The sequence below is a fragment of the Apostichopus japonicus genome, chromosome 2 (genome assembly GCF_037975245.1).
Source record: "Apostichopus japonicus isolate 1M-3 chromosome 2, ASM3797524v1, whole genome shotgun sequence".
Taxonomy (NCBI): Eukaryota; Metazoa; Echinodermata; class Holothuroidea; order Aspidochirotida; family Stichopodidae; genus Apostichopus; species Apostichopus japonicus.
In genome coordinates this window covers 19,933,659-19,961,509 of record NC_092562.1, presented here as the reverse complement: position 1 = coordinate 19,961,509, position 27,851 = coordinate 19,933,659, and the positions used below count along the sequence as shown (strand labels likewise).

General features: G+C 36.1%; 2 protein-coding genes across 5 annotated transcripts in view; both read right to left on the bottom strand.

Moving 5' to 3' along the window:
* The window catches only part of LOC139981477 (uncharacterized), a 48,064-nt gene extending 35,572 nt beyond the window's left edge, over window positions 1-12,492 (bottom strand). For both annotated transcript variants that reach the window (XR_011797861.1, XM_071993891.1), the window contains exon 1: window positions 10,538-12,492. The gene's annotated coding sequence lies outside the window, so the exon portion shown is untranslated. The remainder of the gene's footprint in view (window positions 1-10,537) is intronic.
* Window positions 1-27,851, bottom strand: part of LOC139981488 (receptor-type tyrosine-protein phosphatase delta-like) — a 234,767-nt gene that overhangs the window by 186,274 nt on the left and 20,642 nt on the right. The gene's annotated exons all lie outside the window — the stretch shown is intronic.

Genomic DNA, 27,851 nt, shown 5'->3' with positions numbered 1-27,851 from the left:
TGAATCATTATAAAACACAGAAGGGTAAAATCTGTGATCGTTGCAATCTCCACAGCGCAGTGAAAACCACACTCAGGGAAAACAAACGCAGTATAGGTGTATACAGTACACTTTACTTGAAGGCAACGTTGATAGAACCAGATGCCAGAGCTTAATAGATGAAATTTGCCCTCTTCAAGGAAAGATTAAAAGCAGGAGGGCATTTCCATGAAAAAGTGGACATGGGCTCAAAATATAAATTCTGCAATCACATCTTGTCATTGGTTAAATGTTGTTGTAAACATATCCAAGTTTGTTGAATCAATATGATACCTACCGAAATATTGACTTTTTTGTTGTAGAATTTTGCATATGAAGTGAAAGGATGCTGTAATGCAAATTTGTGCACAAATTATTAACAGATTTGTTTTTGTTCTCCTAAGAAATTAAATGGTAATACTCAACTGATTTGTTTATTTATTGCTTACATAGTGCACTAACTTCAGATATCACTACCAACCTTTTGAATATATAATCAAAACTAATCAATATTTGCTTTATTCAAACCTCTATTAGCTGATGTAACGTGAGTAACCAAAATTAATATTTTTCCCCATACATCAAATATGACACTACTAAAAATCTCATAATTGGATTTGGGTTTCTACTCATCACCCCGAAATGTGAAACAAGTAAAGAAATGATGTGCACCCCACTATGTTAAGTAGGGTAGGTGATGCAAATGGTAACATGAGTTACCGTGTTACGTGAGTTACCATACAGTATTATCATGCTTATAATGTAGACAATTATGCTACCAAGGTATAACTTAAGACAAACTTGAAGCACCAAATGTGGTGAATGAACATGGTCATTTCAAGTTTTCTACGGTGTTGTTGAGATATGGACAATAATTCATTCACAATGAATTATGGCTTAAAACTAAATATGTTATTGAAGTTCAGTTAGTTTTTATCAGAGTCAATATTTGAGAACTCCAAATTGAATTGGTGGTTTTCACTGTTTAATAATCATTGTTAACAGGGGCGGCGATCTGTTTCAAATATTGGGGGGGACGTTTGCTTGGATGCAGGCAAATTACTATCAAAGCGGAGCGCCACCATTGGTTGGCGCGCAGCGTACAAGAAAATTTCTGGTTTTGATAGCCCCCCAAATCACCGGAAATGGCACTTCTCGGGCTTGGAAATGACCAACCAGATGTACACTTTTGCCTGAAAACCAAGTTTTCCTAATAGGTTTTTCTTTCATTCATAACCTTTTTTTCAAGATTGTCACCAGTCACACATCATGTTCGACCTCATTGCATCTCCTGTGGATCATTGCCTTTGTAGGTAATTCTATGTAACGCCTCACAATACCCGTCCGCCCCACTTTTCAAGGTTTTAAGCCCATTATTTGTTCAGAATTTGAATAATAAAGTCACTTCAAAACATACCCATAATGTTGCACAAAATTTCATCCATGGACAACCAATTTAGAAAACCCCCCCTCAACCCCTAATAGACCGGTCAATTGCACGAGTAGAGGGAACTATGATGAAGAATGTTGGTCAAGGAATTTTTGAAAATTCAGACACAGTTAAATTATTGGTGTACAAATATTAAAACCTCTTATATATAACTGTTACTATAAAACTTCGATATCTTAGAAAATATCAAAAAAAAATATGCTCCATGGGGAGGGCAGTCTCCACCCTTCATCCCCCCCCCCCTCCCTTGGCTACGCACCTGCAGTTAGAAATCTTGTAGGAAAGAGGCCAAATGGAAACCCAGTGAACCCATATCGATGTGGATCATATATATATGATTGTATGTACTTACACTTAGGAGGGGAGCCTGTCCCATATGATTTCACCCCATTTAGCCCAGAAGGTTTGACCCCTTAAAGTTACTTAGACCATCTAGGTCATTCACAAAAAAATTGTCAGCTCAACCCCAGTGGTCGGGTTCGGACCCCAGACCCCCTTAAAAATACCCCCCGGACGGGTTAATTTCACCCCATCTAGCCCATGGACCAAACTTTGTCAGAAGGAAGTAGTATGGCTGTACATTACAAAAATGGCAAAACTGACAAAATTCCTGGTTGGGAAGGGGTTGTCAGACCCCCCACTAAGTCACCCCCAGTCGGGTTGATTTCACCCTATCTAGCCCATGGACCAAACTTTGGCAAAAGGAAGTAGTATGGCTGTACATTACAAAAAAGGCAAAACTGACAAAATTCCTGGTGCGGAAGGGGTTGTCAGACCCCCAACTAGGTTACCCCCAGTCGGGTTGATTTCACCCCATCTAGCCCATGGACCAAACTTTTGCAATACCAAACTTTGTCAAAAGGTAGTTGTATGGATGTACATTACAAAAAGTGTAAAACTGGCAAAATTCCTGGTCGGGAAGGGGTTGTCAGACCCCCCACTAAGTCACCCCCAGTCGGGTTGATTTCATCCCATCTAGCCCATGGACCAAACTTTGTCAAAAGGAAGTAGGATGGATGTACATTACACAAAGTGTAAAACTGGCAAAATTCCCAGTCGGGAAGGGGTTGTCAGACCCCCACAAAGGTCACCCTCACCCAACCCCAAAAGGCGGGTTGATTTCACCCCTTCTAGCCCATAGACCAAATTTTGTCAAAAGAAGGTAGTATGTCTGTACGTTAAAAAAAAAATGAATATCTGACAAAATTGCTGGTCGGGAAGGGGTTATCAGACCCCTACAAAGAGCCCCTAACCAGTGTCTTTTACCCATGAACTGAGATGATAAACATATAAACATAATTATTACAAAAATAAATATTTAATGATTATATTTATGAGAGGAGATATTCTATGTAATTCAAAAGAGCCTTCAATGTCCATTATGGCTTGCCTTTCTTAATTGCTTCATCTTTTTTGGTGACAAGCGGTCCAAAGTTGCTAGGCAAGGAAGTGACTGAAACACAATGATGCTCTTGTTTTTGTTAAGTTTAAAACATTTTGATTTTTTTTTTACTATAGCACCTAAGTAAAAATTATGGGTAGGCATCCCTGGCCTAATACAGTAAACATACTGATATAGATGAGAATCTTGTGGGAGGAGTTTCTCCTGCCTTTTGCTGGAAATATTTTAATTCATAAGACAATACATTGATCCTCTTTGTCTTATGTCTGTATTACTGTACAACCTTGCCCACATCCTGTTATGTGACCATAGTTGGTCCTCCACTTTCACCAAATTGCTCTATTCCCATGTTTTATTCATGTAAAAAATAAGACCTGCTATAGTTAATGGCCTGCAACCCAGTTATCTGCTTGGTCCCATAATATATGGTGTTACAGCAGAGGTGGAACAAAAAAATATTGGGGACCCTTTGGCATATTAGATATCATTAATAGGAACATTCTTCTAATTTCTGAAGCCTTTTCAAATAGTTATAGATATGACAGGTATATAATTGGTTAATCAAAGAAGTTTATTTGGGGGGGGAGGCTTGACCACTCAATTATATTATTAAAGCTACCCCCCCCCCTGCTTCGGCTGTTTTTGTGTTACGAATGCATACTTTCCTTGTGCAATTGTTTTCATTTCATTTTTGGCATTTCCTTAAATATATATGTATCCTATGGGTTAGATTTCTATAGTAGCTCACATTGTACTATTGCAACCAATAATTAAGTACTCATATTGTTTCTTTTTAAACCTACAATTGGTAACATATGCCAGTATAAAGATTATTTGGTTGAAATCAAGGAATATTTACAAAATCTGGAAGTTCAATTTGATTTACATCGTAGGTGAAAAGGCAGTATTCCCCCCCCCCCCAAAAAAAAAAAAAAACCAAGAGCATATTTCAACTATTTGATCTGTATTTAGTGTCTGATTTAGGGGGTGTTGTGGCGGGTGTACCCTTCCCCTTTCAGACCACCCCAAAAAAGTTGTATTCCAGACAAGAATGCTGGAAAATAAGTGCATTATTCAAATCGTGCAGACACTACTTGTCTGAAAAATCAGATATCTGGATTTCCCTTTATTTTTATATCTAATAATTTTCACATTTTGAACCCAAATTTGGCAAATCAATCTTGATCGGGGCTTCATAACTGCGGTTTATCTGTCGAAAATCCTGTAACTGGTAAGCTTTACCTTAGCAATTTGTTTACAAATCACACTTTACTTAAAATATTTGCAGAAGAGGTGGATTGATAAGATGGACACAACAGAATTATGCAAGTGACGTGATGGTGAACAATGACAGAGAGGTACTGTATCACTACATATTGGGTGCTATACTAAATGAATTATATTCTCCTCTGACAATGTTTTCATGTCCAAATAGGTGTAAGATAAGGTATGAAACCTTCCTCAACAATTTCTATTTGCTTTTGTTTCTGTCATTAACTTGTTAATAAATTAACATCACTACTAACATCGCAATGCAGCCGCTACTTATGTTTGCTCTCCCATATAAATATCCAATTTAGCTCTTAAACAGTTTTAAATACTACTATCTATTATGCAAGCCCAGGGTTTGCACAGTTAGCCACACAATTGCGTGATTCCCACAATATGATCACATTTGGAATAAATGATTAGTTAAAAATCACTTGCAATTATTATTTTTTAGTTATCCCGATTATACCCGTGCAAACACTATAAGGAGATATTGCCACACTGGCCCGAGTCCTTAGTACATAAGATGTATGGAGATATTGCTTTGTATTGCCTCCTAATTTCAATTTGATTGAATTGCACTATCGAGGAAAATGCATTTGGATAATGGTACTGGGGGAAAGTGGTGTTCTGGGTAGGCCAATAATTAATCCTACCCAGATGTGGCAGGGACTCTCTCTAGGAGGGCATATTGAGGGACACTTTACCATTACAGAAGGTATTGTGCCTGAGCGAAAAGAGACTCCAAAGTCTTTAAAGGAGCATTTTGTGTTGGTTTTCAATATTTGGTACTCCTTTTTTATCCCATAACAATGTTGCTTATTAGCTTGACTTGTCCTGTTTCACGTCCAATAATATTACAACAAACATTGTCAATTTTACATTTTTGGAACTTTGACTTTGACCCAAATCACATCAAGTTTTCATATCAAATTCTTGCAATCTGTGCGATCCAATCCATTGCATGTATTGTTAGCACTTACTGTAAGGCTCAAAACCTAAGTACTTCGAACTATCATGATCGATCAACCAAAACTCATTAAAATATGTCCTCAAACTTTGCATGTTGCACTAAATAGATTAACATGTAACAAGACTCTAGTTTCTGGGTTCTTTCATTACAGCTCAAAGTCATATGGTGTTGCTTATTTGTGTTAATTAATTTTTAATAACAAATAACTAGTACAAGGTACCCCAGGGATTCCATAGGGCTTGTAACTCAAAATGTAAATGAACTGTACAATAGAGAGGGCTATTTCCAGTTGTTATGTAATCATTTTAAAGATCAATAGCACAATTACATTATGCAAGGTTTACCATTAGTATGGTGCAATTTATATCTTCTAGTTCAATATAAGGGGAGGGAGGGAGGAATACCTTAAAAAATATATGTTTAATCTATGTTGCATATTTATAGCTGATTTGGAGGTATACTGTACAGAAAGTCCAAATGTATCTCTCAACTACCTATCCTCCTTTAAAGCTAAATTTAGGTCACAATGAGGCCACATGTTCTGTGCAAAAAAAACATAATACATGCAGGGGAGGGGGGGGGTATGCTCTGTGACAATAAAAACATAATACATGCAGGGGAGGGGGGAGGAGGATAATACATGGACAACTTTTATAAATGTTTAACATGTTGCTCTTGCAATTCAGGAGAGTACAAAAATAAAGGGTCACTGAAGGACAGTATACAGGAAAAATGAGGTAATGAGACCATAATTCCTTTATGTTAATTCTGTGACAACAGACAAAAACAGAATACTGCAGTGTTCTCTTTTTATGGTACTTTAGAATGTAGTCACGGTTGAGGATCCAGACTTGGGGAAAGACCCATTTTTTCACTTGTTCTTTTGTAAATTAATTTACTTTCTTTGTAAAGCGCTTTGAGCAGTAACTGTTGTTTACTGATTTGGCGCTATATAAGTCTCATTTATTATTATTATTACTAAAGGGGAGCTCATTAGAGCCTTAACATGAGAGCAGTGAAGGTTAATCAACAGTTTGAGTGATCAATACAAAACATGTTTGGAGATACTCTCAAACTAGTGTCTCAATACATAAAATGTAAAGTGATATTGTCACACCGGCATGTGTCTCAATGAATTACTATTCATGATCACAATTTGGCCATGTTCTCAATACATGACTTGCATGAGGATATTGTACAAATTTAATGATCACACTGGCTTTTGTCTCTCTTTACTGTCAGTCTACATAACATGTGTGAAGATACCGGGACAATGAACTGTGTTCAAAACATGAATAAAAATATTGTCACACTGGCCCGTGTCAATACATTTAACTTCAGTATTGTCATTCTGGCCTTTGTCTTTAAGAATAACATGTGAGGAGATATCATCATAATGGTCATTGTCTAAATACATGGATGGAGATATTGTCACATTTGCCAATTCTCAACACTGGCATGTGTCTCAACACATTAAAATTATAATGACATTCTATTATCTCAATACACTCACATGTATCAGAGATAAATTGTCACAATGGTTTAATTGTCTCTATACACTAACATGCATATTGATACTGTCACACTGACCAGTGTTTGAATACAACATGTATGGAGGTATTTTAACACTGACCTGTAACTCAATGCACGTCTCTACAATACTGTCACAATGGCCATTGTATCTAACATGTATCCATCCTTGGGTATGTTGTCACACTGAGCTTTGTCTCTAAACATAACCTGTACGGAGGTGCTGTCACACCGGCCAGTGTCTCAACACATACATAGCAGGTACAACAATAGGACCATTATCACAAGTGTTGTTTTTTTGTTATTTCTCATTTCCTAATTTTTGTTAAGGTTGCTAGCGTTGTTAAACATTTATTATTTGTCTTTCTAGTACCCTGTGTATATATGCTTAATTATACTTAATTATGTATTTGTACTTGAATGCATACACAAAATAAATCAATTCAAATCAGTGCCTAAATAGGTAGAATGTAAGAAGATATTGCCACACTGGCCAGAGTCCTTAGTACATAAGATGTATGGAGATATTGCTTTGTATTCCCTTTACCATTACAGAAGTATTGTGCCTGGAAAATTCTTGGTAATTTGACAATCAACCTCAAAAAGCTGCTTTAACATATACTTTGCTCCTTCACATGATATTTATGCAGTGTAAGAAAATGAAAAGTTGATGACCAGTGCAATGTACAAGTCCTAACAGAAATTGGAAAAGCAAATGTACTTAAATGCCTATTATTCTTAATTTTCTTGTAATGATAAAATATCTGGTAAAACTTCATTTGATTTCAAGAATTAACATGACATTTATTGGGAGGATTAACAGTAAAAGGACTGCTAAGCATTGACAAGATATAATTAACCTTCATCTCAATTAAGTCTTAATCCATAGTAAACAAAGCAATAACGGCGGACCATTCAAGTTACTTCCTGTTTGATTCAGTCTTAGACAGCAGATTTACACCATATAGTTTAAAGTGGTCCATTGTAGTGTGAACTAATATCAAACAATGAAACAAAATTAACAATTTCAGGCATTATACTGTATCCAACTGTCATTAGACATATATCAGAGACATGTAAATGAAGTCAAGGATCCTATACAACTGATAATTTGGTGAGGAACTGAATTTAGTAAACGTACACATTAGCAAAGTGGCAGAAGATATACTTCAGTATGCTATAGGCCTCTACCAAATTTATTTCTTGCTTTCCCTATTGTTCAAGTGTTTACATTTTCAAGCACTCAAAAAATATATGTTACAAACATTCAAATGCTAAAATCCACAAGTTATCCTAACAACTTACATTTAATGATTAGAATATCACATAGGTTTGCTATGTCTTGTTTTTTGCATAAAAGGCAAAAAATAACCAGTTAGCAGCTTTTAATGAAACCCTTGCATACAGTACTTGCAAATATAAAATATAGCTCAAAGCATTCCCTAAATTATCGGGGTACTAATTATGGCTAACCTCAAAGTAGAACTAAGTTAAGCTGGGAGGCACTTTATTGCAAAACACAGATTGGAATATTTTAACCATACTGAAGTACATTTAAAGCAATTTGAAAGAACAAAATGTAAAACGTGGAAAGTTTCTTATATACTTATTCAGTTAATTTTCATTTATTTGCTTTTCATTGTTTTAATTGCTATTTTTATTTATTATTATCATTTTATTTATTTATTTAATTATTTGTTATTTATTTATTACAATTTTTTTTTTTTTTTTGGGGGGGCAGGTTGTCTGAACCCCAAGAATCCCCTGTTTGTACAGGTATGTTATGTACTGTCTCATGTAGTATTTTGAAACAACTGAATAATAACAATGATTAAACACTACTCCAATCCTTGAAGAAACTTTATCAATTAAGAAGGAATTGGATCAATGAATCAATTTTGTTGTTGATACTACCTTTACCAAATCCTGCACCCATAGTTCTGAAGGCTATTTTTCCATTTTGAAGAAGATTACTGATAGCTTTACAAATGATTTGTAAATTATTAACTACAGGAAAAAGTTAAAAACTCATACAGTTGTAATTCTTCCCTCCTATAAGGATAACACTATTCATACTGCTTTGCAGTTCACATAGACCCTGTATACTTTCCAACTGATTTAATCCAAAATACTGCATCCCCCCCCCCCCCCCTTAGGTCCACATCTCTGCAAATACTAAATTCAAATGATTCAATTAGCACTGGGAAATGACCAATAAACATTGCAACATCTTATATCAAGGGCCTTATAAAATCCAAAACATTCCAAAAGGGGAGGTGGACACCCTACCCCCCCCCCCCCCTTGGACCACTCCCCCAAGTATCCCTACCTGCAGATATTAACTTCAAATATGCAATGACTTGTACTGAGAGAGAACCAGTAAATATTGCATCTAATTGCTACAAAAATTCCAAACATTTCTTAAAGGGGAAAGGTGGAACCCTTTGTCCACTACCCCCCCCTGGCCCCACTCTCAGACACCAAATTTTACTACCAACAGCTTCCCAAATGACCCACTTAAGCAACAAAGACATCTCTTCAACCCTTTCCATGTAATTTACCATGAAGGTATCCCATTTCTAGTTACTAAATCAACTGTAATTATAATTTTTCTACAGTAGGGTGTGATTATATAACTTCTCTGTATGTGTGGATATATTATGACTTTTACCTCTCCCTGACTTCTGTAGCTCTCACCTCCCCCATTTATTTTGGTTTCTAACTAGGCCATACACAACAGTCAGTCTCATCATCTATAGCGTCCCCCCCCCCCCACCTGGAAAAATATGTACGCCCCAGTAGGAAAACTACATGAAAAAATTGTAAGCATTGCTTGACAGAGCTGGGAATTAAACTGATACCTCATTTTCTACTTCCCTTACCAATATTTCTAAATTCAGTTTGTCATACAAGTTTGTTGCTATAAAATAATGTACAGATTTACTACATGCTAGTGAGTTCATTCTAAAATCCTGCATATTGGTGAAATGTGAAACCTATAACACCAACATCTATCTTGATCACATTTTCTATTGCATAAACATTTGTACTTTGTCAATCAATTTCAACATATCCACTCTGGGACATGTTGAAAAAGTGTAATTAATTCTACAAGTTGCATATGAAATTGTGTGAGTAGATTAATAAATTGTAAAGGTCCATTCCCAAATGTTGTTTATGACAAATAGCACTCAGTTATTCAGCAGAATGTACTAAGACACTTTTTTAATTTAAAGCTAATGTTTTGCTTTGATATGTCACAATAATAGAGCATTTTTGTGCAATTCAGAATACTCAATCTTCTAGCCTTTTTAGGTATGTTCATTTAAGCTATGCTCAATGTCATGAATGCATTTTTATTGAATTAAGTGCTGAAGTCAACTCCTCAGTGTAGTTCTCATTGGTAATGTTACCTTCTGTATTATAAACTTCTTTACACTGCCCAAAAATCTTTGCCTTCATATCAACACTAAATCAACCTAGTATTAAATCCAGCCTTTTTCCTTCACAGATTTTGTGTGACCTTGTAAACTGGAGGCAATACAGTCATATTATGAATTTTATTCAATTAGTCAATGTATAGATAAACTTAGACATCCAAAAGTTGAAAGCTTAAAAAATCCATAGATATGGTATGTATAGCTTTCTGAATATAGCACAATGTTACTTATGAGCAATTGTTTCAAAACCCATTTTACAAGGTGTTAAATGGTTGAGAAATGCACCTAAAATCTGAACACACAAAGTCCCTGTAACCTCCCGCAAAAGCCTTTCAAATGGTTTGACTATACACCACTCAAATGCCACCACTCTTGGCAAAACATTTTCAGGTGAATTCATGTCCATATTACTTGATTATATGTGCATGCATCAATAACAATTAAAGGTGACTTACCAGAGTATATCTATAGCCAATTGTGGGTAGTCAGCCATTCATAATTGATGACCAATGGAATTCTCAGTTTGTAACAAATTTCTGCCACGGCTGTGTAATACAAACAAACATTTTTCAATGCAATATCCATAACTATATTCTCAGTGATGTACATACAAAATTATATTCCAATGATGCATACAGTTTTTGTAATAATGCAAGACCCCTAAATGTTAAGTCCTTTGCCTACTGTAACAAATTACTGAAGTATTATACTAAATAAACAATAATAGTTTGCTGTTATTGGCTTGGTGATCAATGGTTTTCCCTGCTTAATGAAACATACTTGAGTTAATAAAGCAAACTATTGTTTTATGCAATATTGTGCTCTGTACTTCTTCAAACAAAATATTCAAGTTAAGTAGCCAGACATATGAAAAAGAATGGGTAATTACTTGATGAAGAGATTCTTGGCCCCACAAAATTAACCATTTGGAGGTAAGAAAATATGAATTACTTAAAATGATAAATTGATGAATCTCTGCAAATCATTGGAGCTCCCTATTAATCAAAGTGCCTACTTCGCCAAAGTGTTCAATAGGCCTTATTACATACTTAATTAAGATAAGAGGAACACTCACCATCACAGCTTCAAAATGATCCCATACTTTCTTGTATATTTTTCGTGGCAGTTCCATGCAATTAGTGTACAAATTACACTAATCTTTTCCTCAATTACCAGTGCCCGGGGTTTTCGAGTTACGATTTGTATTGAAGAACCAATGTATTTATAAATGCCTTAGTTAAAGCCTACATTCTGGAAATTTAATTGATTATATTTGCAAGCTATGTTACTAGTTACAAATAAATCATGACCAGTTGTATCATTGTTGAATGTGTATCATTCGTTTACCAACCTAAGCCAAGTGCAGACATGATGCAGGCCTACATATGGCGAGGACAAAAAAGTGCTGAAAATACCACACTAGTGTCTAAGATATACATCAAATGTAACTTGTTACAGTAATGATATTACTTCTATCTCTTTACTGCACACCAATGCCAGTTCTCACTAATTACCGATTCAGGATAAACATTTTTTCTCTGCTGTATGGATCTATAAAACAATGACTTTTGGAAAGCACTTTATATAAAGTTGCTAAAGAAGTTATAACACTTTGCGTTGTAACTTGAAATTTTACCAGATCACTCTAGGCATGGTAGAGCATTAGTGCTAAGGTAGTGGGGAGACAGGTAAGCAAGGATGCAGAGTAAATACATCCTTTTCCCTCTGTCATTATTCCAACAGCACAATTTCTACACTGCATTGAAAGCAATAGTTTGGGGCAGATTAGAACTGCACAAGGCAAAATGGTGGCAGTAATTAAGAACCTGCTCAAGTTCAATCAAGCGTGAAGGTCAATTGTATGGAGGTGTGTGAACAGGCATTAACAAAGAGGGGTTGTCAGAGAGATGTTTCAGCCTGATAGTTGCATTGAAAATGTACAGTGTCCTTACGGGGTACTGAATTTGTTCCCCGTAAGGAATGTGTACCCTGTAAGTAATGCTGAAACTCGTATAGTACCCCATAAGGTATCAAACTTGAACACATACACACACACACACACACGCCAAGTTGAATGCATAGGTTCCTTGCTTTGCAAAAAGCAAGGAACCAAAAAGGATACTTATCGGTCAGGAAAGGACTGTCAAACTTCTAAAGATCCGAAGCTAAAAAACTTCCGGCGATCGTCGAAGAAAACCAAGACAATTTTCCAAGGAAACTATCCACAAGAAAAATATGCGTGTAGGCACTTGGAATGGTAGAATGAAAAAGGAGGAGGGACCGGAAGGGGGGTCCGGTCATAGAGGGCGCACAGTGTTATTTATTTACCAGGACTTTATAGGCACGGTAGAATGAGGTGCTAAGGTTGTGAGGAGACAGGTAAGCGAGGAGCGAAGTAAATAACAAAATTTGAAATTATTATACAGCATCAGGTAAATCATGGCCACACCTTCACCCTCTACACAGAAGTCTCCTTCCATTACCTCTCAGTCGTACAATCCTCCATCACATTCCCTCACACAGTAACACACTGATCAGTTTTCTACATGCCCCAACCTTCAAGGATACTAGGATACAAATAATCCAACTTTTCAACCCTTTTTTTGTTTTTTCCTTTCCTTTTGGAAATACACTTAACAAATGAAGTGTACTGCTATGGGATTTCAGTAATAGTACACCTAATCATAGATTTGAGCAAGATCATTTAATAAAAAAATATTTTAAAAATCTGATTTTAACTATAAAATCTTGCTCTGTAGTAAAAAAAAGGAAAAAAAAGTTGATACATTCGGCATCAGAAATAGTTGTAATGACAAATCCAAGGGCCTCACACAGAGTGAGATAACATCAGTCATACAGAAATGGATAACTCTGTTCCCCTTTTCAACAACCTCTATAAAAGATCAATTCCCTAATTTAAAATTCAGACGCTACTACTCTCCCCCCCCCCCTCCAATCCCCTTCAGTTAAAACATTTTATCTCATCTCTTAGTCAATCAATACACTGATTTTCATGGCTTTGCAAAGATTTATCACGATTAGTGAAAAGCACGATATGGCCCCTCTTTGGCTCCGGAGAAATAATCTTCAACTATTTTTGAAGAGAATTGAGAAATCTAAACCGACTTTACAAAATTGTGACACAAATTTCGTAGTCTTTCAAAGTCTTAGTCTTTTCTTTTGCTTATTCTTTCTCTTTTTTCCTTTTTCCTTTTCTTTTCTTCTCCTCTTTCCCAATGTGACAATTTTTTCTCTCTCTCTCTCTTTCCTCCCGCTGCTAACCAGTTTACTTAACACCATTTAACTTAAAAAGCACAGATTGATTTCTGTTAAGCATTTCTGCTTTATCGTGTTCAGGGGGGCAGAAATATTGAGATCGCAAGAAGAAAATGCTGAAAGCGTCTGACAATAATCGCCTGCTGGAGTATTTCAACGCGATATATTGAGACAACAATCCTGCATATTTAACTGAGCTAGAGAAAAGTGGGGTATGAAGGATTTTAGAAGCATGAGTACCCTTTACAGTGAAATTGATCTGATTCTTTCAGCACTGTTTGGTGAGGTACAACAAGAGGTACTGTTATGCATAAGACTATTTACTGTATGTATTATTAATTTCCAATTATACATGCTCTTTACACATGTATGAAAACAACATTTTGGGCTATGAATCGCTGTGTGATGTGCATGTACACGTGTGTATACTACCGAGAATGAACTAACTTGTCTCTACATGCTCACTGTACTCTTGTTTTCCAAACTAATTTTATAAGGAGCTTACAGTTTGTGACTGTTTTGAATGGCTGCACTTTTGGCTTTGATATCGTACTCTTATCAAAGTAAATCTCAAATATACAGAAAAACACTCTTTCACGATGGATGAATACTATTAAGAATGGGTGATATCTATAAATATATAAATATATATATATATATATATATATGTACCACAGAGATCTAGTGATTAGTAGAGGGAGAGAAGCTTCATTTTGATTTTTTGATTTTTTTCTGAAAGTACAGATCACATCTTGGTCAACCGATCATACATCTAGTTCTTACATCAAGGTCTATCAAAACTTTCCTTGAATCACAGTGCCATCTGTAAATTTTCTGCAAATACAATAAGCAGGGCAATTTCATTTAGCCTCTCTCAAGCAAAGCTACCTGGTCATCATACTAAATTGGTTAATTGACACCTCCCTTATACATTTCCGAAGTCGATACCACCTGGGTGCACGGAGATATAAAAGATAACCCCAGTTTGCCTTTAAACACAATCAGTAACCAGGCCTGGCTTCACCTCCAGGGGAGAACTGACTCCATGAAGCAGAACGGTTAGACAGAGATCAACCCTTTGATACAGGCCGCACCTGCTTCACACATCAGAGACCACAAGGAGGAGGAGGAGGAAACCCATATTTGATGAGCAAAAAGAGGGGAAGGATCCCTGGAGTGAAGGACTGATGTTTGCAAAGATTACATACAAGGAACCATAATAGATACCTTGATATGATAAGCAGAAAGATGAGTATTAAATGCTTCACTCTCTTACAAATGTGACAAATGTACATATATATGTCTTTGTGGTCAAGAAAAAAAAAATGGGGAAATGAATATATTTGAACCCAAAGAAGCAAAACCCAAAGCTCAAAGATTAATACTAATACTCCCACAGTTAGGATTGATAAAAAAGTACTTATACAACAATTGACACTGACTATAGGGACATTACCTACTTATGGGTGGCCTGAAGAACTCGAAGAGGCCCAACATCGTTCCGAAGGGTCCTCTTTTGTTAAGTTATCTATTGTAACGTAATACTGACATGTCTTTTCGTGACACCCCTCTCTGTACCCAGTACATGCCCACGAGGATCCTTGGGGATAAATCTAGTATATTGTTTACCCGGTACTCTTCGTGAAAAAAACAAACTAAGGGGCCCGGATGTTAAAGTAGCTCTGAAGTAGAATTTTGTCAATTAACCCAGTTTTTGTTTCTTCACACATCCCCAATTCAATCATTACTTTGGGGTTTAGAAGAGGGAGGAAGTCTCAACACTCTGTTAAATCATACATTGAAAACCATCTAACTCTTCTGGAAGAATATGTGCCTGGGAATCTCACTTCTTCTCCCTTCTTCCCTTTCTCCCTCCTCCTCCCCCCCCCCAAACCCCCCTTCCCCCTACCAATAAACTAATATTTCACAAAGATTCCTTCTTGTCAACTTCATGTTTGTCTTGTAGATCAAGTTTCAATAGAGATACATATTATTTCCCAAGAAGATCTTTGAATTATGATTCGAGAGTGTGCATGGAATTTGGAGTAAATATATGCTTCTTTGTCTTACATTCAAGTTGGTTATGAATTTATTTTTAAGATAGCTTTGCCTTGGATGTCCACCTCATATTTAAGTTGGTAATAAATGGATTAACCAACACATGAAAGTTTTAAGATAGCTGTGTCATGAATGTTTACTCCATGTACACAATGAGGAGTACATATAACCAGCACGTGCGAGATTTCACATGTTCCAGTCAGATTCGGAATGGGAATCCCAACACATGAGAAGGAGTTGCTTGCGAAATGAAAGCAATTCTGATGCAACAAAATTAGTGCAACATAGATTTTAGTTTTTCTCATTGTACAAATTTTAACACATGTTTGCAGAACACGCTCTCACATATGGATCACGTCAATGTTGTGTTTTCTCATTAGTTTGATTCTTGGAGTGACATGAAACCCTGGCAGCTACTCTAAAGATAGCTAGCTACAAATGATAGCTCTACTTTAATTATACAGATCTACTATGAGAAGCTTGTAATGTGCATAAATTCACCAACAAGAGCACCAAAAAAGGCAGCAAACTGACACTATATAGACAATCAAACAGTGAAATTAGTTGGTGTCACTTGTTAGGATGTTATAAACAATAACTTCCGTTTGATTAAACTTGTGATGGTGATTAAAGGGTCGCTATACGCACCATCACCCTCTATAACTAACACTCAACAATCATGCGTGTACATGCTTGTGAAGTCAAATTTGAGCTCTTCAGAACTGCCAACAAACGTTCATTTATGAACCGTATGGAGGCTGCTCCTTCCATAAAGGAACATATATACATCAAGTTAATAACAGTTGCAATTTATTTCCGCTTGCACCGATATCAAATCGCTTAGTTTGCATCAGCACCAACCATATACAGCAGGCACGTGGCTCACAAACATTTCCTGAGAATGGGGGAATGGATTTTTGTCTCCTTTTATATAAATAATATCTGCTTCTCTTCTTATAATAACAAAATTTGAACTGGATACAAGCAGCTCTCCCCATACATCTTCCCTGAAAATAGAATGGTACAAATTCTGCCAGTATAAACACACTGTGAAAACATACCATACCTGTTCAGTACATCATATTGTGTAGTAGTATGTTAACAATTATAACAGTTTGTGGCTTCGGGTGGCTGCTTGCTGAAGTTGGTTAATAGCACCTAGAGCAGAGTGATTGCTCCTTACATTCTTAAGGCCTGACTAGTAGTACATGGATTTAAAATACCTCAAGTATTCATAATTGGGACCTGGAATCTGAATGTGCAATGTATCACTTATGCCTTAGCACCTGGATACGATAAGATTTTGTTGGATTTTCAAAAATCAACAAACTTACACAAAAGCAAAGAGGACATTGCTAGGTGGACGCCCAGGAATTTTTTTTCTCAGTCAAATATATGAAAATAAATATACATACACAGCAGAATATTAACTTACTTACTTTGTTGACGTACTGCTTTAAAGGTCTATGTTTAGTAGAAGGTTCACTGACCAAATTATAATATTATTGGAACACTAACCAACCAGAGGAACACACAGAGGATATCAATTAAGTAATGAAAAGTAACGTGTAATTAAAGATGGAGAAACAGATCACTTCTCACCGGAAGGTATGAAGTATACAAACACCATCCCCCCTTAAAATGAAGTCTCTGTAACTACACAACTGTTAAAACTTGATTGGGTTTCTATTAGTTGTTGTATAGCTTAAAAATAGACATTCTGTTTCATCAATAATGGGATCTGGTTTAATCCAACAGCAAAGATTTATACAATGTTTATTAACAACTCTGCCTCTTTATTCCCGGTAATATCAGGTCGAAGCAATCAGGATAAAGTTACTCCGAATCAGGATTCTCTGGGATCGACACAGAGCAGATGTCATCGGAGGGCACGCTGCCCGCTCAATCTTCACCCCTTTATCGAGAACTGATATAGCCATCCTTCACACGTCATAGTTTATTATTTTTTGGGCTCTTTAAAAAATATAATTACAAATTTAGGCTCCTGCAAGCCTGAAAGAACTTTTTAACAATTGCAATTGGAATGTATGATGGACTGGGAGGTAATCAAAAGATGGTCGTTATGGCCAACAGATCTGTCTGCTTTGGCTGGGGAGCAAAAAGCAGGGATTATGATGACGAAAGGACTGGTGGGTGGGATCAAACAGAGTTGAGCTTCTTTTTTTTTTCTTCTTTCTTTCTCATCCAAAAGGGGACCAGATGGCACATCACTGGACTCTGAAAACTCTGATACTGGCAGATATTAGTGAAACTTCAACAGGCTGAGCTGGTTATGACGCTATCAAAACTAAGAGAGGAGTTAAAAGAAGGTCACGACCCCCAAAAATTATTGCACAACCAGGGGTTTCACTTAAATTTCTAAGGATCTCAGTGGGGCCATAACTGGATATGGTTTCAAATGAAACTCAAACCCTTCCTTTGTTTTCCATTTTTGTAACTTATATATTTTATATTTTTTAGGGTTCATTTTTCACCTTTTTTTTTTATTTTTAAGAGTTGATAAATCTCAGGAAATGTCACACACAAAAAAAAAGTCAAGAATAAAAAAAAGTTGAGTTTAAATGAAGCATTTGACAAAGTGATGGAATTGATACAGGTAGTACTGAGTCTGAGAGATAAGTCTTTAAAAAATCCCCAGGGACAGTAATAAATAAAATATGAGGAAATAGAGGGTTCGTTGAAAAGGGATAAATCTTATAAAGGATACTAGACAAAGAGTTAATAAAAGAGAGATGAATGTGGTCTCTTTATAAGAGAATATGATATCAAATTTTGAAGAATTACCTTCAAATCATTCTAAAAATCCAGCTGGGATTTTTTATGAGACTTGTCACAATCAACCTGTTTAATACCAATATCGATGTAATCTATACAGGATGACATCTCTTGCACTCTTAAATGATCCGGTAACAAAATGCTTGAACCGCGCTCCAAGTAACAATCCGGACGTCAATGACTTGGATTTCCATAATCTGTTACACAACAACAATAAATGTTTTCTTGACAAACAGAACATCTGATACTGTATATTTTGACAGCATTTTTCCTTTCAAATATTCATTTTTTTTCTTCCTCCTCTTCTTCTTCTTCATCTTCTTTTTCCCCTCTTAATTTTCTTCTTTTCCACTTCTCATCATAAATCAACAATTTACTCAGACGAAATCAATTAATCAATTTCTATTCCCCACATTTTGTTCCTCATTTCTTCTTATATTTATTCTTCACTTTACAAAAAGTATTTTGATAATTCCTTGCCATTTCATCATAAATCAACAATTTCCTTAAAATAAATCAATCAATCAATATATCCCCACCCCCCCCTCCCTTCTGTCTTCCTATCTGCCTCTCCCATGGCAAATTCAATTTATTAATAATTTATCAGCGCTTATTTCCTCCAGTGCTGCTGATGTAGTGATAGAGGGTGAGAGAGAGAATGAGAGGCAGGCATTTAATTTCTTTTTCACTAGTTTGGATATACACGGTAAGACTATACTAGATCACTGCCGCATCCTCTTTAGGTTTGTAGGTAGAGTCATGTTTATTGCCTCTGGGATTAACGTTTGCTCTACATCCCAACTGGGTAATCTGTCCCCTGGTTACCCCAGTTGATGAAGTCAATCAAACAGCTAAAGAATGTAACAAACCTGACATAGACCTCTAAGCTGCCTTCATTACATCAAGACTTTGTGGTTTTATTTTGGAGAACTTGATGGGGTACAGAGAAAGGGGTGCAAGTTTCTGAAGAGAGATCCCGGGCATTATCTGTGTTCTTATGGTATAGGGGAATATGAGAGGAAGGAGGAGACGTACAACTCACAGCTTAAAAAAACGAAAAAATTCACACACTGATCACACAGAAATTATTTGGTTTTCTTTTCCTGTAATCAAACGACTGAAATTTATTAAAACACCATATTCTTCCATGTGCAACTACTAATAAGTAAAATACTCCATTTCAATCGAGTCAAACTGGGTATCTTCTCTTGCTAAAGGAGGTACAATTTGTTGATAACTATTACTGACTTTCTGAACCTAGCAACCATCATATATATGATATATAGTACTGCATATAAATTATACACACATGCATATTATCAAATAGACATCCAACACCATACCCAAATAATGCTGGATGGATCTCAGGCATTCCTTTTAATTGCATCTCTTGTCAGTTTGACCTTCTAAGATTTACAGCAGGCAGATGCTAGCTAGGATGGATTTATTAAACTACATCAATCTTTAGGTCAATCGCACCCTGTCAGTTCTAAAATTTTAGCCATTCTAGTTTTAGTAACAAAATGATCAAAGTCTGTCAAAACTTGGATCTCATTAATCATATTACTGGATAAACAAAACAAAGAAATTACCCAAAGACCATCATCACTTGTTGAGAGTATTAAATTTTCATCCTGCAGATAATCTGTGAAGTTTACCACCATTTCCCCCTCAGTTCAAATAGATCCGTGGCTGTGTTTTGTCTTCCCCTCCCCCCCTCCCCCCCCCTTCTGTGTTGCCTGGTTATGGATATATGTTGGTTGAATTAAATGGTTTGGGCTTAAATTATTTGTAACGAAATTAACCAATATTTCATATATCAGTCTCTCTTCTGACAAGTCGCTACTTCTTTATCCTTTAAGATGTATCCTTTAGCCATGCATGCTCACTCCATTGAATCTCTCCTTCCAATCATCATTCAGTTCCTGTTCCTTCTGATTTGTTGCACATATTCCTAAATGATAGCTTATTCTCATTGCCTGAGCATGAATTCTCATGCATGTCCCTATAGACATGAAAATAGTTCCTAGTTTACACAATGGAAATTTGTAGTCACAGCTGTGCAGTACTTGCGTGTGTATGCAACAAACCCCTACATTGTTTATGTGGTTACATAGGTTTCATCTTCACCATTTGCATTACAGGAAGGCTCTGCCATTTACATGTCAAAATTCTCAATTTTTGATGATTTTGATGATTTTTCAAATAGGCCGTTTAAGGGTGATCGAACTTTTCACCTTTCCATTCAGGCTAGTTTCGTTAGATACTTAACAAGTGTAAACCCACACTTTTGGGATTTTTCTACAGCTGATTTGATTCCAAAATACAGCATGACCAGAGCATCCCCTTCAAGGAGATCTACACAAAACCTTAAGTTCTATCATGAATGATCAGCTATGTATGTAACAACTTCCCCAAACATGCAGCTAAGGAAAAATGTTATTCCATTGTGAGATATCTTTTGTTTAATGTTCCTTCACACACAAGTTTGAAGCTGTGATCGAGTCTGAATATGACATCATCAAGCCACATGTGCTCCAATCACTGAGGGCTTTCTCTATTTATTACAATGTTTTTTTTCTGTTATTAAGATTTGGTTTTTAACAAATGCAGCAAATATAAAATATTGAATCCATAACCTAATAACCTAACGACGCATCACCATTCAAGGTTTATGAATTGGGTTACTAATTCAACATGGAAAACTCCATGGTTTCATCATACATGTACAAAGTTATCAAACATCTTTGCAAGTTTGCATTATTTACCTTGTATACACTTTACACTTCAAACTTTGCTCTCTAATGCTGGATAAATTATTCCTTTAACTATTGATTGATTGATTACTTCTTGATGAATTTATTGATTGACATTGTTCATGTCTTGCAGCTCTCAAAGAGGAAAAGGAAGTTTATTGTATGGCTGCTCTCAAGATTACAAAAGTTTGGTCACCCTGCAATAAACTCTACAGAGAGCTTAAGCATTTAAGAGATGACAAGACCAGATGAAGAAGTTGAAGTGTACTCTCATCTTTTTCCTTCCTTTCACCCCCCCCCCCTTCATCATCTTCATTTATCCTACTGACCATGGTCCATTGAGCTCCTCTTAGCTAGGCATGCTAAGAATGTCCATCTAAATAACCAGTAAGTAGAGTAAAGCCCATCAAGCAGCTCTATCAATGATATAAATCAGGATAAAAAATATCAAAGAAAGAAAGGCAATTAAAAGTGGATTTGGGGTCACAGGGGAGTAAGCTGTGACTTTGGTGCATATATGCCCCTCCACCATTAGAACACTGTCCACTGTTACAAGTAGCAAATCTCTTACTGCAAAGGAGGAAATCAGGCTCTTATTTTGCAATTCAAAGTAGGGGTTAAAAAGAAGGACGGTGGGATTTGATTCAGCTTATTAAGGAATTACACTATGAGGCACATACAACAATAATGACATCATACAAGAAGATATCCTATATTTAGTTGTAAACAATTTAAGTCACTAAATTTGAAGGCCAAGTCAAGTCCTCACCAGAAAAGTTTCTAACACATTTCAAGTTTTGCTCTCAAATCACTGTACTATTTATTTCTATTGTGAAATTTCTAACTTCTTAGAGTAGCAAATTTGAAGTTTATTTTCGTAGATTTGAACAGATGAAACTCCACATGAATATAAAATAAAAAATTCTAGGCACATTGGGGTGATAGAATGAGAAGGGTTATTGACCAGCAGTGACTGGTTGCTGAGGTTGGATACCAAAAAATTTACCAGTTCACACTAGGCATAGTACAACAAGAGTGTTGAGGTTGTGAGGAGACAGTTAAGCAGAGTAAAAATGTTAATATTCTGAATGACACTAATAAATCTTCAAATGAACATTAACATCATTATAATCATTCCCAAATTGCTATATATTTATATGTACAGTAGTGCGTTTCAAGTTTGCTGTCATGCCTACAAAAACGGAATGAATCTTTGTGGTTGCTATGATATGTACACTATTAACTGCACATGACAATTTTCAAATGTGGTGGAAGAAAATTGTCTTTTGATGTAAAATAATTTACAGAACTTTGCCTACTTTTTTCCCTGTTCAGACATTAACTGAGGTTTGACCCTCAAATTTGAAAGACAATTCATTGCAAAATGACAAACCAATACAGTTATTACCAGTGCATAGGCAACAGAAAATCAGGCACAGTACAGGAGTGTATATATACACTGCTAAGCCTGTGCATTCAATGTCAGATTGATTAAATCTCACTAAAAATTATGAACAAAAAGCAGCCAACAAAGAAGACAAAGAAACAAAACCAAAGACAAGATAAGACAAACTACATAATCCAAAACCTCTTAATTTGAAACTAACTTGTGATATTACCAAAATAAAATTTCCAGATCACAGACACCTTTGAAGTGAGCACTACAGGTTAACAACATCAAACTTTTAAATACTCCCCTTGTTTATTATAGGCAGTAAATGCTTCACTTTGCACAAAGAGCGGGATAACCATGGCAATAGTGCATTCTGGGTAATAAAAGCACCCATCAATTTTGCAACAGAGTTATTAAATTAATGATGTGAATCAATCGGGAGTGAAAAAAAAAAGAGTGCACAAAATCGTTCATCTTTGAGCGATAGTACAAAGCTGACGCTTGGAAGAATTTCGCATCGAGTGTGATAAATACATCAAACATGCAAGGTCATACGCTCTAGCAGGGGTGTCTAATCAATACTATATTCAGCAGATATCATAGTAAGACGCAAGCTTTGTGTAAATGGCTAGATCTATATATAGGCATTTAGTATTAATATGAGATAGCAGTATTACAATATGTGACTGTGGAAGGCACTGACCTACTGAAACACAGAACCAATATACGATGAATTAACGATGCTTCTTCAATTGACTAACAACTAGTAAATCTATGTTCTGTGGCTGTTAAAAATACGCTGTTAAAATATTTAGCACTACTCCCAGAAAAAAATTAAATTCCTTGTGTTGGTGTTGGTGTTGGTGAGTAACTACGAGTCATTGGGTGACCATCGTGAGTGGGCTTTGAGTAAACTGTAAAGGATTAATATAATTAAATATAATACAATTTTAATGATGTTAAAAACATGCGTTATTTGTTTCACCTAAATAACCAATATAAGAACTGAAGCAACAAGCTTTGAATATTGTAAATCATTTCAAAGAACATCAACCGATATGAATTTTAGCAATAATCTTAAAAAATGCGGACCGGAGAATCGTACAAGCTTTTCACACTACATTATGCAGATGTGCCTCAAGTGGTAGATAAAACTACATTGCAGAGTTATTGCAGGTATGCTATAAACAAAAGAACCAATGATGACATATTTTACACATAACATCCGTAAAAAAAATATTGATTTTTTATCACACCTTTGGCAAAGTTTTTTTTTTCTTTTTCATCAGACAGAACTTTTTTAATAACAAACGTGAGCCAGTGTGTACGGAATTATACAAATACATCCAGCTTGCTATGACGCATCTTCGACCACAACTGTGGTCAATATGTTTATATCATTAGCAATCAGTCGCCCGAATGCCCTAACGTTAATTAAATATAAGTGCAGGAGCAAATTCAAACTCTTTTAAGTGTCACTTGACTTTTTGATTAGGGTGCCTTATCAATTAATTGCTTTTACCAATAGCAAGGAAAAAATCAAGCAAACAGTTGATATTGATTTGTCTAGGCTTGGACAGACCCACCCATCCACCCCCACTTTTCATCTGTTAACTATGCCAGGCTTATACAGATCCACCCACCCCCAATTGTGAAATACTATTCCACATATCTGAAGCTTACTACTGTACACACTATTTGGTTTATCACTCATTCACTCATGTACCTCTCACCTACAGACAACAACAAATATTTGGTAGAATTATAACAATTGAGCTTATTTATATATCTCTTTTGCTTTTTCCCTATAAACCATATATCTGCTTCTCTCCTTCTAGTTTTTCTCATATTTCAACCTTTTATGTTTTCCTTTATTTTCTGACGGGAGGAGGAGGGGAAGGGAGGGGAGGAGGAGGAAGAATGAAACCATCCAGCATACACAACAAGGCTGTTTGTGGCTGGTAACAACGAACAATAATGATGGGGACTTTCTCAAAGTTAAAGTATTCAGTAGTCACTTAAGTGCCCCCCCCCCCTCTTAGGTTGAAGTACTTGTTTTTTCTTCTTTTTTTCCCCCTTTTCTTCTTTTCCGAATGATCTATCCTTTGTGTAAACTTAACTTACTGGAATAGCAATAGTAAAAGTGCATTTAACTTGTTCCGTAGCACAGTTTCAACATGCGCTCTATGAAACACAGCCTTGGGGTAAAAAAAGGCTGTAATTCTCCACCAGTCCATTCTGTGCTTGGGCAGACCCCGAAAAAAGAAAAATAGCAACAAAAGGGCCCCTTCAAAAGGAACCAGAATATTTGAAAATAATATCGGGCTCCTTCAGAAGTGCCTTTGTGGGAAACAAGCTGGATTACTGAATGAAGAATTTTTTTTAAATTTTTTTTTGTAACCTCTATGAAATGAAAATAAAACCCCTCTGGTTAGGATTTTTGTCACTATATAACAAAACCTATCGGAGTGTGAAATGCACAGTTTTGTTATCGTGTTGATTTAAATAGCCTTGCATTATAGAGGGTGACGGGGTAAAGAAGACTCCAAGTAGCAATTAATCTACCAGTCATGTTTTTCTTTTTCCTCTTTTTTTTAATGTCGGGATGAAATGGCACCTTCACACCCTTGTCTTAAAAAGGACTGTAAAGGGAAACATTGGTATACGGCGTGACCACATAATAGATGACAATTTCAAATTGCCTGTCAATCTAACTGTCCCCCTTCCATACTTTCACGCCTCTTCTTGCGAAATATTTGTGTACAGCTACATACATAGTATACTGCTTGACAAGTGACAAACCCTGACCATGCATTCAAACTAAGATATATACCCCAGATGTGATACAATATGTTTGCCCTTTTGGATCGTACTGCATGTTAAAATCGAGTTTCTTCCGAAATTAAGCAACAGTTTGGATAGTAGTGAACTGCAAAAGCTCTTTTGAAAGTATACAATTCTAAAGACTCTTCTTTAACCGAGCAAGTGCAAGGCCAACTTTAGCTCTCGCATTGTCTCACTAACATTAATGTTTTTTGTCTTTTTCCTCCCTCTTTGAAACTGTAGGTAGAAGCAAGCAAACAAATAGCAACACAGTTGGTTATATATGTTTCTCTATATTACAAACCTTTCAAAAGAGACATCCTAGCAAGCAAATATCTTTTACAAGGTCATAACACCTTACATACATAAATGTACACCATTGGTGACCTGCAATGGATGACCTACCTCTCTCTCTCTCTCTATCGATCTATCTATCTCTGGAAATGAATATATGTGTACAAATCTCAGATAAACCTTACCTTTATATAAATCGCTGATCCAAATTGTTAGTATTTTATCTCTCTGATTAGTCATACCTTTGCAACTAAAGAGTTTCTTTGAATTTAATGAGAATACAATACCCCTCCTATCACATCTCTGACAAAGTTTTTTTTTCTCCAAAAGATTGCAGTCTAAAGCCCTCTGCCACTCAGGTTATCGAGAGGAACTGTCAGTTCACTCCAGCCTTATGACAGCCAGGTCATGACGGACTGATTATTAGCCCCGCAAATTTTACAAGCAAACTGTCTGGAAAAGGAGGAAGCCTTTGTCAAATATGGAATACCTGATAGGAATTTGGGGGAATTTTAGACAGTAAAGAAATGTTACAGTAGTTGAACATGTCAGCGACATTTATATTACAGCCACTTGTTGCAGGCCATTTCGTTTGTCAACTCTAGATATTCTGCAAGACATTGCTCTATGATTGCTGTCAAGATTTTTCTCGTTAGATTTAAAATTATACAGTATATTACTGCAGAAAGCGAGCCTTTTCATGATAATTAAAGTACTGGCGAGAATTTGTATAAAATTTAACCAGAATGAACTTAAAATAAAGAGAATCAAAATAGCCTTGAAGCTGTTACTTTTTTTTATTATTTTTTTTATCAAAATGAAACAAGTGAAGTGAAACTTTGCCTAATGGATCGTTATATGTTTAAATACAGACTACTAAATTATGTGGAAGTATGCTACCATGATCTAAAAAATTCCTGCCCTTTTTCCCTTTTTGAATTATAAAAGCATTACTCCAACTGTTCTCATACAGTAGCAAAAGAGATGATTCACAAGTACTCAATTGATCCATGAGATTAACTGAAATGACATACATAACACTACCCCACCAAAGCTTGACATGTTTGCTTTAATTTATGAGTGACGATTCTTGACTGTCTCCTCATATTTACTCTTATCCCACCCACCCCCCCCACCCCCCCCCCCGTCAACCAAACCAAACTTGTATCTTTCCCAGGTCCATTCTTCATTTTCCAACAATGGCTACCATCTTCAAGCCCTGAAACAGCATTTTTGGGGTGAATTGTGGCTGTTTTTCATCAATCCAATTCATTAAGAATTAATCACTGTTCTGAACTTCAAATCCACAAAGTATTACTATTATTTCTTTGAGGGGGAGGGGGGTCAGATGGGGGAGGGGGTCAGATGGGAGGGAGGGATAAGAGAAAGCATATCACTACCTTTAACCTATATCCACTCTTCACTGCGAGGTAACATTTGCTCGGGTAAGTCAAAACTTGGACCCTGTGGCACAAATGTTTGTATGTACAGTGGATTATGCTTGGTTATCATTTGGCTAAAACCCATTTTGATAAATTCTTATCTTCTACTTTATTTCATTTTATTTCATTCTAACCTAGTTTATTTTTCATGACATTGATTAAGCAACATCAGATACATGTTACAAATGCCACAAAAAAAAGAAGAAAAAACAAGACTTTTAGGAACTGCATTTTTGTTTCAAAAACTGACGAACACATGTTTGCAATTTTGTGTTACAGTTATCAGCTGGCTAATCTGAAGATGTCTCACAGCTTAATATTCATAACCATGGTCGAGACGCCACGAGACTGACTATCGCAAAATCGACTCCACGGATCTGGTACAATCCAGTATTTGAGATTTAAAGAGACTAAGAAGAATCGGTCAGTAAAACGATACGTCTCGTGTTCGTTCTGCCGATTCTAGGCTCCTCTCTGCAGTCTCCATCTCCCTCCTCCTCCTCCTCCTCATCCCAATTCTGTGTACTTTTGATCGTCTACAATTTCTCCAAATTATCTCTCCATTCAAATGAGATGCTAGATATCAATCTTTCCAAAGCATGGAAAAGATGCAGAAGGGTGCTCATATGTCAGGCTGAACGAGAGACAGGGATAGAGCGGCAACGCTTTTCATTTACAAGTCAGCCGAGGTATCCAATTGCAGCCGCCTGACTACTTTGGGACTCCTGATCATGCATGCATTCACAAATAATTAGAATTAATTTTTCCCCCGTTTTTTTTTTTTTTTTTTTTTTAATTTGCATTATAACTGTTTGCATATATTCATCTACATGTCTCCATGAAAAGCATCTACACTTCATCTCAGTCACTTGTCTGACATTTAGCAGAACAAACTTTTAATCGTTCAAAAACTTCAAAGGGGAAAAAAGAT